The sequence below is a fragment of the Lepidochelys olivacea genome (genome assembly GCF_965140295.1).
Source record: "Lepidochelys olivacea isolate rLepOli2 genome assembly, chromosome: 2".
NCBI lineage: Eukaryota > Metazoa > Chordata > Testudines > Cheloniidae > Lepidochelys > Lepidochelys olivacea.
Genome location: NC_140412.1, coordinates 204,328,907 through 204,344,822, shown reverse-complemented (window position 1 = coordinate 204,344,822; position 15,916 = coordinate 204,328,907). Strand labels below are relative to the sequence as shown.

Here is a 15,916-nt window from a genome sequence, read left to right as displayed (position 1 = left end):
CAAACAGAAACAAAGGCAGAAGCAATAAAGAGAAAGTGGCTTAACTTGATAACTGCCTGGTATGCTCCACACTCACCCTCCCTCTCAAGCCTCTTAGTAAATTTATATTGATTGTAATTATATTGAACTATTAGTTCAAAGTTTATTTAAACGGAGGCTTTTCAACTGCTGAAGTCAGCAGCAATGCTATTCATGACTCCACGCCTATGAGAACAGACCCATTTTCCCTTCCTGGAACAAATCTCAAACAATCTGAAACCTAGGACTGCAATGTTCGACTTCATGAACTAAGTGCTTACTCAGCAGGCATCCAAAAAGTAATGCATTACTCCACTTAACCATGCTAGCACTATTATCCATTTTACATAAGAATCCATAACAATAACAAGTGTATTGTTTGACATATTGCAAAACATATGGGCAAACAACAGATATTTTGTCTGACCCCTTTCAGGTAAATTAATTTCCTTAACAGTGACAAAATGTCACAAGAACAGCAAAACAATACAACACAGAAAAAAATTATCTCCACTAGTGGAGAAAGCCTATGGCAACCCAAATATATTCAGTGAGATGAAATGTCTATGTTAAAAAATAAACTGTGCAGAAGTAATTTTCTATTCCTACTGTACAAGCTTCATCTTTTGAGTCATGTATAGTATCAAATGCTATACTTCACAGTAAACTAATTTTATGAAATCATATGGTTGTCAGAAAGAGACAGCACTATTTTATTTATTATTTATAAGGCACCTATCCAGAGCGCCATTCCATTAGAGGAATTCATTTCATTTTAACCTTATGTTTCACATGCAGTACAAATGATTATTTTTAAAAATAGCTAATGACATTACCTAAAGCCCAAAATCTAAACACGAAGCAAAGTCAAATATAAACAGGAATGATGTCCACACAAGTTTTATACAGTGTAGTTTCTAATCTTATGTATTTTTTACCAAGGCAAAATACATCAATTTAGAAAATGTAATCAATGTTCTTTAACATTTGTGATTATGAGGGATTACCTTCAGGATCAAAAGCAGCACTACATGAATACCAATCTCAAATGATATTGCAAGAAGAAATTTTCTCAATTTTCTAGTCATATGACAAAATAAAGTAAATTAAGACAATTAAATCATTTAAGATTTTTGACAGGATAGGTGTATGCTTAGTTATTGACATTTGTATCTCCATTTCCCTGCCACCCACAGTCGTTTTTCTTAAGGTTGGATCTAAGATTCCAGAGATTCCTGGAACAAACATTCCTGACTTGTTTTCTGTAACAACTGTTTAAAGTGAGTAAGCTGTAGAGCTGTAAAACTGAAATGTGCAATCTAAATTTCTAAATAAAGTCCAGTCCAAACATTAAGTCCTCCAAGATTTCTTATTACTGTAAATAATCTGAAAACTTTACTGATGATTGCTCAGTCCTGCTTTTGAGAAAGAACCATTTTACCTGCTGTAACAGAAAGCTGTCTGATAATTTTGTCTTTCACAGTGAAGCAGATCAATGAATATTTGTGACAGCTGGTGCCACGACTATCCAATAAACCAGATTTAATGTTAAACTATTGTATTTTGTTATTGCATTTATACACTTGTTATCCAATCAAAGACACACTCCTAAAACAGGAATACTCAGACACCAAGTTGGGATGAAGACTCTTCAATTGGATACAAAATGTCAAAGGTAATTATGTTGACTTTAATTAGTAATTATGTGTGAGGTATCCAATTTAAAAGTCTAAAATACACATTCAAAGCATCTTTTAAAATGAGCAAATAAACCTTGCCCTGCACACAAGGTTGACTTTATAACTAAGTAGTGGAGCCAAACAAAATAGGCATGGACTTAATTAAATCTGTTGTTACATGTAATTGTGTAAGGATATTTTAATTAAAGGCCAACATAATACACAACAAGCTAATGAAGACTTAACACCTGGGCTAATAAAGCCCTCCGAGAATTAAAAACAGGGCTTCTGGCTACACAAGGAGACAAGTCAAGGCAAAACTGACAGACACTGACCATAGACACAGCTTGATCAGTCATAAATGCCTGAGACAGATGTTAAGACACAACATGCTGTTGTTAGGAGGGACAAAGCTTCCTGCTATGTAACATTTTCAACTTGCTAAATCAACGGATTGTTACTAAATTCAGACACAGCTATGGTTGCTCATCACAGGGATAACCTAACACTTTATTGTCTATTTTTGGTAATATCCCCTTAAACTTAAAATGAAAAAACTATGTTAAGGTATCCGACATTGGTAGTAGAGACTTGGAAAACTACTGAGAGGAAACCCATCTCTAATTCCAGAGAATGCCAAATCAAAGGGAGAGGAAAAAATGTGAGCACTGTCAAAGGCAAGAGAACTGGGGAAACCCCAGTCTCAAGAGGTGCAGTGAAGAAGTTAACACTACAGTCTAGACCCAGACAGCCATAAAATGTGTTGCGTACTGCAGCTGGGTACAGCGATGAACTGTTAGAAAACAAGAAAGCTTGTGCTGGCTGCTACAAAAGAATTCTGGAATTAAAAACATATTTCTGTTCTTGTAAAATTCAGCAAAACAAACAGCAATATAAATTGGTGTAACCATTACTTTTACCAATCAAAATCCTTAGCTGTACATTGAAAATTGGACCCAAGTCAAATGGCAGCTATTTTATTCCTGTCTGTTCCTAATACCATATAATGATGAAATCATTGAAAATTGTAGCTCAGGGCTTTGAAAGGTAATTTCTCACTGAGTTAGAAAAAAGCAGAACTAGTCTCAATTTTTTCATTTAATTGGAGGTTAATTTGATTACTGATGTTAGTAGTTGTCTGGTCAGAGCAAATGAGAGATGTTATATTTTAACTAACACTTTAGCAATTTAGAGACCCATTGGCAGCTTGACTTCTTTTTCTTTTCTTTTTTTTAAACTAGAGGGGAAATATATACAGTACATAGCACAAACACTGCAGAATAAGTCTTAAAGACTAATGTAATCATTAAAGCACTAATGCTGATAGGTTTTTTTTCTGTTAAGTGAACAGAATGTTTTTGAGAGGTGCTGGATTGAAAGCTCTCTGATCCCTCTATTCCTGTCAAACACGTCATTGTCCTCCCTGTCACTCAGGCTCAGTTTGTGCTGGAGGATCTTCAGCTCCTTCTTTTGCCCTGCACATTCAGGCCACGGCCAAACCCTGTTGCCTCTTCACCCATATAATTAAGATCCAACCTTTTCATTGTCCACACAGTTAAAACTCATCTCCAGAGTTTACTACTGCAAATTTCCCCCTCTTTAGTGTAACCTACATCAGTTTCCCTCCAATCCATTCAAAATGAAGCCAATAAGATGATCTGACCAGATCATCCTACTCTTAAAATACTTCTATGGCTTCACACTTTCTTCACTGGATAAAGCTGAATTTTCTTGTTCTCTCCCTTAAGACTCTACATGTCTCTGCCTCTCTGTACCCTGTTTCTCTTTCTCTCCCCTAGCCAGCTCCAAGATTTTCTTCAATAATCCCAGCAGCACATGAATGCCCTTTATGAGATGGGTCAAAAAACCCTTATTTTTATTTATATCCCGCCTTAAGGCCTACTTCTCCCATGACACCTACAATTAGCCAAAATCATCTACTTGTTTATCTTAGAAAGTACTCCATCATACTCTGCACTTCACTGAGTAACCATGTAATGGTTTTGATATTATATCTGTCCTTCCTCACCTACACCTCACTATTATTTACATTATGGAATCACGTAGGCACCCCTCTGTGCAAACATGGAATATTAAGTCTCTGCCCTGAAGAGTTTTCAAGCTAAATAGACATGGCAGACAAATCATTAACAGAGAAAGGATACTATATGCAAGCACAATGAATAGTGTGATGGTCAGCAAATGTCACGTTAGTGCTACAACTTGTGTTTTGTTCCCATGTTTTATTGCGGATTTGGGGGCACGGTTAAACTTTGTTGGGATAAGATTAGCTAAACAGAGACAAAGAAAGAGAGGGGAAGGAATTCATGCAGATTTAGGTTGAAAAAACGACTGAGGAAGGAGGTGGGAAGAAGTTGAAGTGGGCAGCTAAACAGCAAAGGAGAGAGAAAGTCCAGAGTAAAATCTGTAGAAAGCTATCAGGCATTGACATCATCATCAGTGTCTGAAAGTCCCTGCAGCAGCTGCTCACCCCTGGTCCTGACAGCTGCATTTCTAGGTAGCCCATCCCAGCCGTTTCTCTTTCTTCTTCAGGCTCACATGGCTGGAGCTATATAGACCCTGATATCCCTAAAGTAGAGGTGTCCCCTGAACAGTTCTGAGTTTAGGGTGCAGTGGGGGGAGGGGAAGAGATGAGAGGGAATTAACCCCTTGTGTCCTATCTCAACTTAGTTGTGAGCTACCTCAACTGAGATTACCAAAAAGGATGAGTTAAAACCATGGTCAGATGCCAGCAACAGCAAGAAGTCGTCTAAGAAAAAAGTTTCACATAGTTTCACTGAACAGCTATAAAATGGCAATGCCTTTCACTTGCTATTGACCCAGTTCAGATTGAACTCCTGATCTATAGGTAAAAAGCTATGTACTGTAGTCCAATTCCAGTACCTGGAGCTCAGAAAATGTAACTGACATGACCAAGGACAAAGCCTACTAACCTGGGAGAAAAATATCTGTGCTACTATGCCAACCAAGGCCATACAATCCCACACCATATACAAATTAGGACAATAAAAGAGTGCATTACATTTTTGTACTGTTTTTACACCACTCTTTCTTTACTATAATAAATCATGAAGTATCTTTTCCTGAGTTGTCTTCAATGTCTGTCTCCTCTTCTGCCCTCTCCCCTACCCTCACACCCTTAATTACTCTCTCCTCTTACTTCTCCCACTTCTTCCCACAAAGTCTACCCAAAACGTAAGTTTCTCTTCTTACCTGGATCTGGTAAACTTCTAGTCTTGGAGAGGGCTTTGTCTAGTTGATTCACTTGAATTATCAAATCCCAAAGGTACAGAGTCCTGTTTGATAGGTTTAGGATTCTTCTCTCCAGAATCATCTCCTTTCACTAAAGCAGTGGCATGCATACATTGCTACCAGAATCATATGGAAGTTCAGCTAGGTTTGGAACCAGGTGATTGCGTCACTGGTTTCTTCTGTATTGGGGACCTTAATTAGTCTCAACTCGGCATGATATCAGAGTGCACCTATGTCCAGTGACACCATTGCTTTTTCCTGATCCAGTTTCATCAGGACTGATTCCCCTCAAACTCATACTCCATTCTAATGGGCAAAGCGATCACACACATAAATTATGCACATACTCTCCTATACCTGTGGAGGTGTAATCCACGTGATAAATTTAGCAGTCACTTTTGAACACCTCAGCTAATCTCTGCCAACTCCCAAAATTTATTCTAAATAGCTGCCATTTAAAAAAAAAGATCTGACAAAAATGTTTTCAACTCGTCTCTCCAAATATGAAATTTCCTTCCAAAGTTACATCTGCCCAAGTCCCAGGATGAGACAAGATTCAGTCTGGGGATAAGAGAAGCTTTTCTATCCTTAATGTCATAATTTAAAGTATGTCATTGTGGAAATATGTAAGTAAGCTAGTAGGATTCAGAGTAGCAGCCACGTTAGTCTGTATTCGCGAAAAGAAAAGGAGTACTTTTGGCACCTTAAAGACTAACGAAGTTATTTGAGCATAAGCTTTCGTGAGCTACAACTCACTTCATCGTATGCATTCAGTGGAAAATCCAGTGAGGAGATTTATATACACACAGAACATGAAAAAATGGGTGTTATCATACACACTGTAGGGAGAGCGATCACTTAAGATGATTACCAGCAGGAGAGCGGGGGGCGGAGGAGGGGGGAGAAAACCTTTTGTAGTGATAATCAAGGTGGGCCATTTCCAGCAGTTAACAGGAACGTCTGAGGAACAGTGGGGGGGGGGGGAATAAACATGGGGAAATAGTTTTACTTTGTGTAATGACCCATCCACTCCCAGTCTCTATTCAAGCCTAAGTTAATTGTATCCAGTTTGCAAATTAATTCCAATTCAGCAGTCTCTCGTTGGAGTCTGTTTTTGAAGTCTTTTTGTTGTAATATTGCGACCTTTAGGTCTGAAATCGAGTGACCAGAGAGATTGAAGTGTTCTCCGACTGGTTTATGAATGTTATAATTCTTGACGTCTGATTTGTGTCCATTTATTCTTTTACGTAGGGACTGTCCAGTTTGACCAATGTACATGGCAGAGGGGCATTGCTGGCACATGGCATATATCACATTGGTAGATGTGCAGGTGAACGAGCCTCCGATAGTGTGGCTGATGTGATTAGGCCCTATGATGGTGTCCCCTGAATAGACAGTTGTCAACGGGCTTTGTTGCAAGGATAGGTTCCTGGGTTAGTGGTTCTGTTGTGTGGTTGCTGGCGAGTATTTGCTTCAGGTTGGGGGGCTGTCTGTAGGCAAGGACTGGCCTGTCTCCCAAGATTTGTGAGAGTGATAGGTCGTCCTTCAGGATAGGTTGTAGATCCTTGACTGCTGAATTGGAATTAATTTGCAAACTGGATACAATTAACTTAGGCTTGAATAGAGACTGAGAGTGGATGGGTCATTACACAAAGTAAAACTATTTCCCCATGTTTATTTCTCCCCCTCACCCCCCACTGTTCCTCAGACGTTCCTGTTAACTGCTGGTAATGGCCCACCTTGATTATCACTACAAAAGGTTTTCTACTCTCCTGCTCATAATAGCTCATCTTAAGTGATCACTCTCCTTACAGTGTGTATGATAACACCCAATTTTTTCATGTTTTGTATGTATATAAATCTCCTCACTGTATTTTCCACTGAATGCATCCGATGAAGTGAGCTGTAGCTCACAAAAACTTATGCTCAAATAAATTGGTTAGTCTCTAAGGTACCACAAGTACTCCTTTTCTTTAAGCTAGTAGGCAAATTCATAAACCAGGGAAGAGGGAATAAAGTAACCAATCACCACTTAGTCGATCTCCCTTTCTTTAAGGCAGGTTTCATTATTAAGATGATGCAAAAAAATTCAAAATAATACAAACATTGGGTAACCAGCTGGAAAGGGCGCATACAAACCACTGATTTCTTTCAAAGTGTTTTGCAATGGTTTTGACACCCAGAGTGATATAAATGCAGTTCCCTCTAACCACAGTAACACACAAACTTCCTGTATGTAACATTTTCCTCCATAGTGCTGTTCACTGTTCTTTCATCAGACTAGGAAGTGAAAGTTACAAGAGTCCAGCTTTCTGAACACTTTAAAGAACAGGATTCTTTTAAATGTTGCCTGTTATATTTTTCCTGGAAGGAAGTAAAGTTAACAAGGCATAGGCAGTGTAAGTGTTATGTGAAAATGAGAATCTACAGTTAGAAAAAAACAAGATCAAATTCTTGGCCTGCTAGTCTAGACAACTGGATACAATGCGCATAACGATTCATTCATAATGAACTATAGGTATCACCACAGGCAGCACCTCAGTCCTGGAGGAACTTACATGTGTGGTTACCTTTAACCAGGTCAAGACTGTAATTCACTAGCCTGACAGTGGAGAGGGACACTTCCTCAGTCCAAGACCTGACAGGATGCTATGACCAAGAGTGACAGAACCTGCAGAATGGTTCAGAAGTACTGCAAAACCTGCCAAGTTCTCCATTTCAAAGATAACTTGTCAAGCAGTCAGTCATTTAAGACCTGCATAGAAGCAGTTTATTATGATGTTCTCTCATGCTTTTGTTCTGAATAGATACTTTGTTTTATGAAGGTTGGCTGTCACTGCCCTGGGGAGAACAGGACTGCAAGTGCTGAACTGAAGTCAGACTTACTCAGGTGATCAGTTAATTGCAGCCCAAACCCCAATCTAGAAAGCTGTGGGATCCTGCTCTGAGAAAGATCTCGGACCATCGCCTAATACAGGTGCCCTCAGGGAGGCCATAAAGAGGTCAGAGGTACAGTTACGTTGAGAATTGACACATACCGCTTTGTTTTTTTCAGCGTACAGAAGTGATATAAAAAGCCAAAGGAAAAAAGAACAGATTATATTATTAACTTTCCCCCCAACTTATTTATCAGCAACATAGGTTGAGGCCTAAAGGAGGAAACAGGATGCCACTGACTCATGACTGAGAGTCAAGCAAAGCACCCATTTTCAAATAACTGTGTCCAGTATTTGGTTCTATGTAGAGATATTCTATATTGTTGGGATGGAAAGGAAGTAGGCACAAAATTATCTTTATTAACATAAAGTAATTAGAAAATAAGTTATGTTCACTGAACATAAAACAGCCCCACTTTCCAATTCCCCCAGCCACTATCATTCCAGTACAAAAGACTTAAGGAAAGCAGGACAGCCAAGGTCAGGCATCAGTACTGTTCTACAAACTAAAAACAATCTCAACTAAAACAACAAACTAAGGGCCAAAATTTCTCCTAGACTAACTCCATTGATTTCTATGGTCTTATTCTAACAGTGACTACATTCCTAAACACTTCTTTGCATTCTTCCTGAATGCACTAGGACCAACTTGTCATTCTGAGCCTGCTCCTTCATTATATTTCTGGAGTTTCTTTAAAAGACACCATTATTTAATGTGTTTAAGATTGTTAAAACTTGGAAAAGAAAGGACAAACGCATTTAAATCAAGTGACTTACCAAATATTTTGGTTCATGCTGATGGATTCACTCTGTGATAGGGAATCATGGGACCTGGGTTCTGACTACAGCTTCATCATTGACTTGCTGTTAAGCCTCAGATAAATCACTTGCCTCTCAATGAAAAGGATATTCACCTTTGTAAAGCACCAACATCTATGGATGGAAAGCACTATAAAACCAGCAAGTATTAATCACATGAATAATTTAGAGAAAATTCTTTGCTCATTTTTGACTACCTTGTGATCAAAGACTGAAAAGTGGCTATGTAGAGATGGCACTTTATTACTCAGATTTATTCAAGTTGTAGTCAGAGTTATACTAAACAGAGCACATTTGATATGGGAACCATTATGAAATTAACATAAAATCTACAATGCCATTTTTACAAGTTACTTTTCAAAGAAGATCTTATAGAATTACTTAATGTGGTTAGAAAGTGTACAAAATAACTATCTTACAGAAGATAATTTAGGTAACACATGCATACTCTGTAGACTGAATAGAAACAAACCCATACTGCTTCTGTAAAGGAAAATCTTGCTTCTCTAATCTACAGGAATTCTTTAAATATATATCAACAAAATAGTGGGTAAAGAAGAAACACTTTCAAGAAGGCTTCTGACAGTATTCCTCATAACAAGGCTGTTAAGGAAAACTAATCATGATATAAGTAGTACATTACTACTACACAAAAGAATATGGCTTAGAGATAGAGAAAATGCATATGGACTATTTTTAGAATGGCAAAAGGTTAATGGTGGGGTTTCTTACAGCTCAATACATCAGAACTAGCAGAAAAAAAGTATTTAGATTAGTCAACACTACAGAAGATTGAACTTCAAAGATATCTACAAAACCTAGATGAATGTACAGCATGATGGCTGATTAAATTTATTGTTGACAAATGCAAGGTAATGCATACTGGAAGGAATAATTTAAACTACTCATATGTATTGCTGTGTTCTACATTTCCCTAACCATTCATAAGAGAGCTGAGCATTATTGTGGCTAGCTAAATAAAAAACAAGAACTTAGTAGTATTTGTAAAAGGGTGAGATATTTGTATGGATAGTAAAAACATCAACAGTACAAAAGGTATATATTAAAAATAAAAAATATTTTAAGGGATACAAACTTTCATGCTTTAGGCCATATGCCAACTAGTAGGTTATAGGAATTTGTAGAAACCTTTGCTATAGTCACGTTATTCTACAGTTATATATTATGGGGTTTTTTTAAACTTCTTTTGAAACATCTGGTTTTGGCCACTGTGGGAGCAGAATACTAGTCTAGATCAGTGGTTCCCAAACTAGGGGTGACGCTTGTTCAAGGAAAGCCCCTGATGGGCTGGGCCAGGTTTGTTTACCTGCCGCATCCGCAAGTTCGGCCAATCACAGCTCCCAGCGGCCGCGGTTCATCGTTTTTGGCCAATGGGAGCTGCAGGAAGTTGCACGGGCCGAGGGACATGCTGGCCACCACTTCCTGCAGCCCCCATTGGCCCAGAGCAACGAACCGCAGCCATTGGGAGCTGCGATCAGCCGAACCTGTGGACACAGCAGGTAAACAAACCGGCCCGGCACACCAGGGGCTTTCCCTGAACAAGCGGCAGCCCTAGTTTGGGTACCACTGGTCTACATGATCACCGGTCTGATCCAGCATGGCAATTCTGATGTTACACGGGAATAAAATTAAAATATCAAAAATATCTAGCTACAGTTCTAGAGGGTCCATAAGACCCCATGCCTTCCTTGGAACGTAAGTCCAATCCTGTTTTAACAAATAACCATATTTGTTTCTTACAGTAAAAAGAAAGTATTACTCTCAAAGCATATATAAAGAAAAAAGTTATATACTACATAATAATGGGCATGTTTATCAAATATGTGTATTTCATGCTTCATGCTAAACATAGTTCACACATTCCTGGTTTAGGGTTATCAATAACTCAACCACAGGACCTTGAATATTTATGGATCAATATGCTAACTCAGTGGCTGTCTAACTTTATCAACCTGAGGACCCCACGCCCCTCTGCTCAGCCCCAGGCCCCGTCCCCAGTCCACCCTTTCCCCAAGGCCCCACCCTCGCCCCTCCTCTTCCCCGCCTCCTCTCCCTCCCCTCCCAGCACCTCCTGCACTCTGGGAACACCTGGAGTACCCTTGCGGACCCCAGTTAAGAGAAACGTTGTGCTAACTAACAAATCCTAGGCAGGGGTACCAGTGGGGGTATGTTATAGACAACCAAATCAACCAGAGAATAGCTAAGTTACTCCTTAAACAATTGTCCATAACATGTGGGGGGGAAACTGTGTTGCTATAGGAGACATATGCTGGAGGTCTCATTCAGCCTGTAGTAAAACATCATTGGGGTTTCCAAAAATTATAGATAACACTTTTCTAATATAAAAGGCATAGCACCACACAAGGTAACTATTTTGTGCTTTATGATAGATAAAGATGAATTAATCACAGAACTGGAAGTTGGTGATTGGCAAAGGAGCAATGATAATTACTTGATTACATTAACAATGAGACCGGTGGCACCTTAAAGATTAACAGATTTTTTGAATAGGGACCGGCTGGCTCACTACAAAAGCAATTTTTCCTCTCTTTGTATTGACACGTCCTCATCAATTATTGGGAGTGGACCACATCCACCCTGATTGAATTGGCCTTGTCATCACTGGCTCTCCACTTGTAAGATAACTCCCTTCTCTTCATGTGTCAGTATATTTATGCCTGCATCTATATTTTCACTCCATGCATCTGAAGAAATGGGGGTTTTACCTACGAAAGCTTATGCCCAAACAAATCTGTCAGTCTTTAACGTGCCACTGGACTCCTCGTTGTTTTTGTGGATACAGACTAACACTGCTACCCCTCTGATACTGGATTACATTCGATATGGACAAAGAGAGGACAGACTAAACCAGTAGATATTAAATGGCAAAAGATTTAGTTAACGCAGAGCTAAGGTTGCCCAGTGGTAGCTCGTGCCCTTCCAGAATGTCGAAGTCAGCAAAACTCAAATTTCTGAAATACAGAATTAAGGTAAATGTCCACAAAACTTTAACTCTGCCCCACCCTTGTGCTGCAATAGCCATTGGGAATTATCTGTATGCATACCAGCTGTATTCCTTGTGTTAGCTGTACTGAATTGTGGAGGAATAAGCTGGAACAGGTTGGAAGAGCTCTGATTGTGATATGAGGAGATCTGGGGATTAGTTTGAGAGGCACCACAGAGCTGTGACTGTGATATAAGGAGATCTGCATCTGAGTCCCCATAAATGTCATCTAAAGAAAGAACTGCATATGTACCTTCAGGTTCCAGTCCGCATCATTTCAATGCAGAATTGTATAGATTGTGTCCGTAGACAAAGGTACGGTCAATAGCGAGGTGGGATACCAAAGCAGTCTGTGGATTTAATGATGGGTGGGAGAAAGTAGAGGTTTAAGTGATATCTTATGTTCAAGCGTGAAGGGGTCAGAAAAGGATATAATGTGGTTGTTAAATTTATTAGGTGTGGTCTTCTTCTGGGGGAGCAGGCACAGCATTTGAGTGTAAGACAAATGCAGGTAGTGCCTGTCCACTAAAGCGACAAGGCAGAGCGCAAGTATGCACACTATGGGCATGGTGGTGCATTGCTCAAAGAGGACAGAGCATTTTCCTTAATTCTATATTTCATGGTTTTCAGAAGTCTGAGTATTGCCGAACTGAACATTCTGGAAGGGCACAAGCTATCATCAGGCAACCTTAACTCTGTGTTAATGAAGATTTTTGTCATTTAATTTCTGTTTAAAAACTAAGAAAGAGAAAGTTTGTTGGTAGGAGTTAGTGGTCATTAAGATAGTTGTAGATCCCACCTTGGTTTTCAGTTGATATGCTACTGTGACTACGTAATAATCAAAAGCCCTAGCTTTTAATAGTGCTTTTCATCAGTACAACTCAAAGAACTTTACACCAGTATCCCCATTTTCATTTAACTACTCACGAAAACATAAGCAGCAGAAGCAAAGACTTTGGAAGCAGAGTATGGGACTAAGAAGGGTGCAGAGTCACCTCCCTATCTTGTGATCCAACAGAGAGCCCATGAGTAGCTTTTTGAAATAGCTTTTGCCTTCAATTGATCTATTTGTAGCTTCATTTGAATTATGAAATCACAAAGTATAAAAAATATGCACACACACACACCCTGCCACATGTGTATGTCTAACAAATGACAGTTACTGTTGTCATGCTTAATTTAATCTGCAAACTATAGTTAAAACATAGGTTCACAAACCATAAAAGGGCAGGCGAACATCATTCATTGGCTCAGAAGTAACTAAAGTTATTAATTTAGAGTATGAAGCTGTAAAAATAATCAAATTCTTGAGACAACAAATTCTTCATCACAGGGGATTTCTCCCTCAGTGCATGCCTGGCATATTCTGGGTGCCATCACAATACAAATAATAGAAAAGCCTGCTGAAAATTGACCAACCATTATCAATGAACTTTATATTCCACTTCATTGCTTTCACCTCTGTACTTCAGAGGGACAGTAGCTAGAGCCTTCTGATACCAAAACTGTAGATTTCCATACCAGGTGGGAAATACGTTTAACAATGAACCTCTCAGCAATGACAGTAAGCCATGCATTTGTTATATTTTCAAAATACAAACAGGTTTGAAAACAGTAAAATCATTAGGTTCCTCTCTCTGTGGGCTATTATCAAGGAATATAAAATCCCAACCAGCCAAGCTTCAAATATAACAGTATGCGATGACTCAAAGTGAGGTATGCATACATCATATGATGTGAGGTTACTAATTCCATTTGATCTCTCTAAATTTTTTAATTAAATATTTTCAGTGTCAACAATGTAGACAAGATTTGTTTGGAAAACATTTGTAGAGTTTTTTTGGCCTAAAAACCTTGACAGAGATAATACAAGTAAACAAATAACTACTGTGTAATAAACAACAGACCTAAAAATAACATCCATCAATGAGCACATTTTACAAAAGCAAAGAAGATGGTCACTGGTGTAACAATGCTTTTCTTACATTGAGCTTTTCATCCATAAATCTCAATGGTAGGTATTACCACCAATTTTTGCCACTGGGGAAAACGGAAGTACAGAGAAGTGTATTTCACATGTCACACAGGAGGCAAGTGGCAGAACTGGGGAAAGAACCCAGGTCTCCTGGCTCCGACTCAGTGTTCTACCCACCAGAACATACTTCTTCCATAAAATAGATGAATGGTTTCTAAATGTTTACAAACATGTACAATCACAGCACTAAGGCAAGATGCCAATATGGCAGCAGCAAAACTTTTCCTAGGACTAGTCCGCAAAGGCTCCATGATGCAAAAAAAGCCATAAGGATCTTAATAAGCTTATGCTCAAATAAATTTGTTAGTCTCTAAGGTGCCACAAGTCCTCCTGTTGTTTTTAAGGATCTCTAGCTAAACCAAACTACTTATGGAGATATAGTACAGCACTCTAAGAGTATACAGCAGTTTATAACAGTTGAAAGTGTGCTAACAACAGTGCTTGCCTTGAAACTGATGCTAAGTAACTCAAACTACTATACTCAACAAATATGAAGGGAATGGTTAAATGTCTGAAACTGCGGTTTTTAAGGCAACAGACTGAGAATTAGAGTGAACTGAAACCAAAAGGTGAAAAGAACCAGGATGGTGGAGGGGAGGTGTTAGGGAGGGAAGGAAAGAAGGAAAATCTAACTTCTGTGAACTATTTATAAAGGACTGGGAGGAACTCTGACGTTTCTAACTTCCCAACAGTGGAATGAAAATATAACCAAAAAAAAAAAAAAAATCCAGGGAGGAAAATTTGATGACAGATCATGCCCCCTCCTCCCTACTCACTTCCACAGCCAGGAATGAAAGGGACACAGGGGGAAAAAAATCTGCTTGACACTGTCTGCTCTCAGTTTGTAATAAATTAACCTCCAGGCACCAATCAGTTCCCCAAAACGACCCTGAGGAAGTTTCTGTGAGGCGAGAGAGGGGCAGCCTACAGCAGCTCTAGCATACAGGCCTCACCGCCACTTCCTAGCGCCCCTGCTGCAACTCAGGCACAGCTGGGGGGTGAGAGAGGTCTGGAGCGAAGGGGGCAGGGAGGGAGGTGAGTGGGGGCGGGGTCACTTTTATTGCAGGAGACTGGGGTGGAGGAGGGCAGTGGGTCAGGCTGGGGGAGGAGGATAAGATGCTCTGGGGCTGGTTTTACCTGCTGCGGCCGCTGCGGCATGACGATCTGGTTCAGCCTCTCTCCCTCCCCGCCTCCCTCCCCGCCTGTGCTGCCCAGACCCACGCCGGCCCGGCAGCGACCCGCCCGGAAACCAGCGCAGAGGGGGGGGAGGGGGAAGCGGACGGGCTCTGCCCGCACACGGACGTACGTACGCGCGCGCGCGCGTGGCACCGCCCCCTCCCTCCCGCACGCAGGCAGGCAGGCAGGCGCGCGCCAGGGCTGAGGGAAGCGGAGGCCGCCCACCCCGGCTGCGGGAACGCGCCTGCTCGCGCTCAGCCGGCCCGACCCCGCTCCGGGAGCAGGCGTGGGAGAAGCTTCCTGGGCGGGGCCGAGCGGCGCGGGGCTGGAGGGTGGGGGCTGTGAGGAGGGAAGCTTGGGTTGCCGACTTCCAATTTGCGGTACACGGAGTACTGTTGCCCCGCCCCTTTTCCGAGGCCCCTCCCCTGCCCCCTTCAGCACCCTGGCTCGCTGGCTCTCCCCAAGCGTGGGCGATGTGGGAGCAGTCGCGTCTCCTCCCTCTTTCCCAGCAGGGAGGCCAGCACAGGGGGCCCTGACCATGAAGCTTCATGACCCTGTGTTTTAGGGCGGGGTGGAGGCCTGGGTATGAATCATGTTATGAAGCAACCCACCCTCCTACCCCCAGTCAGGACCCACCCCGGGCACAAGACCAAGTCACAGATCCACCCTGAAGGCCTTGTGTTGAGCAGAGGCTCTATCCTGCGCCCTGCAGAGACATTCCCCAGCTGGCCATGCCCAGAGAGAACTGAAAATTGAATTCTGACAGAGAGCAGAGGTATCAATCTGTGGTGAGAGAAGATGGCGTTGGATAGGATATGCTGCCAGAGGGGTGGGATCCGATGCACTTCATCGGTCACTTCACAAGACCATATGTTTGAAAATCCCCTGTAAGATGGGATACTGTCAGGTTTCAGAGTAACAGCCGTGCTAGTCTGTATTCGCAAAAAGAAAAGGA

The 15,916-nt window shown here is 40.9% G+C and overlaps 1 protein-coding gene across 1 annotated transcript in view; it reads right to left on the bottom strand.

The window, feature by feature from the left end:
• TBC1D5 (TBC1 domain family member 5) overlaps window positions 1–15,069 on the bottom strand; it is a 470,928-nt gene extending 455,859 nt beyond the window's left edge. The window contains exon 1 of the mRNA XM_084621915.1: window positions 14,923–15,069. The gene's annotated coding sequence lies outside the window, so the exon portion shown is untranslated. The remainder of the gene's footprint in view (window positions 1–14,922) is intronic.
• Window positions 15,070–15,916: the final 847 nt, after the last annotated feature.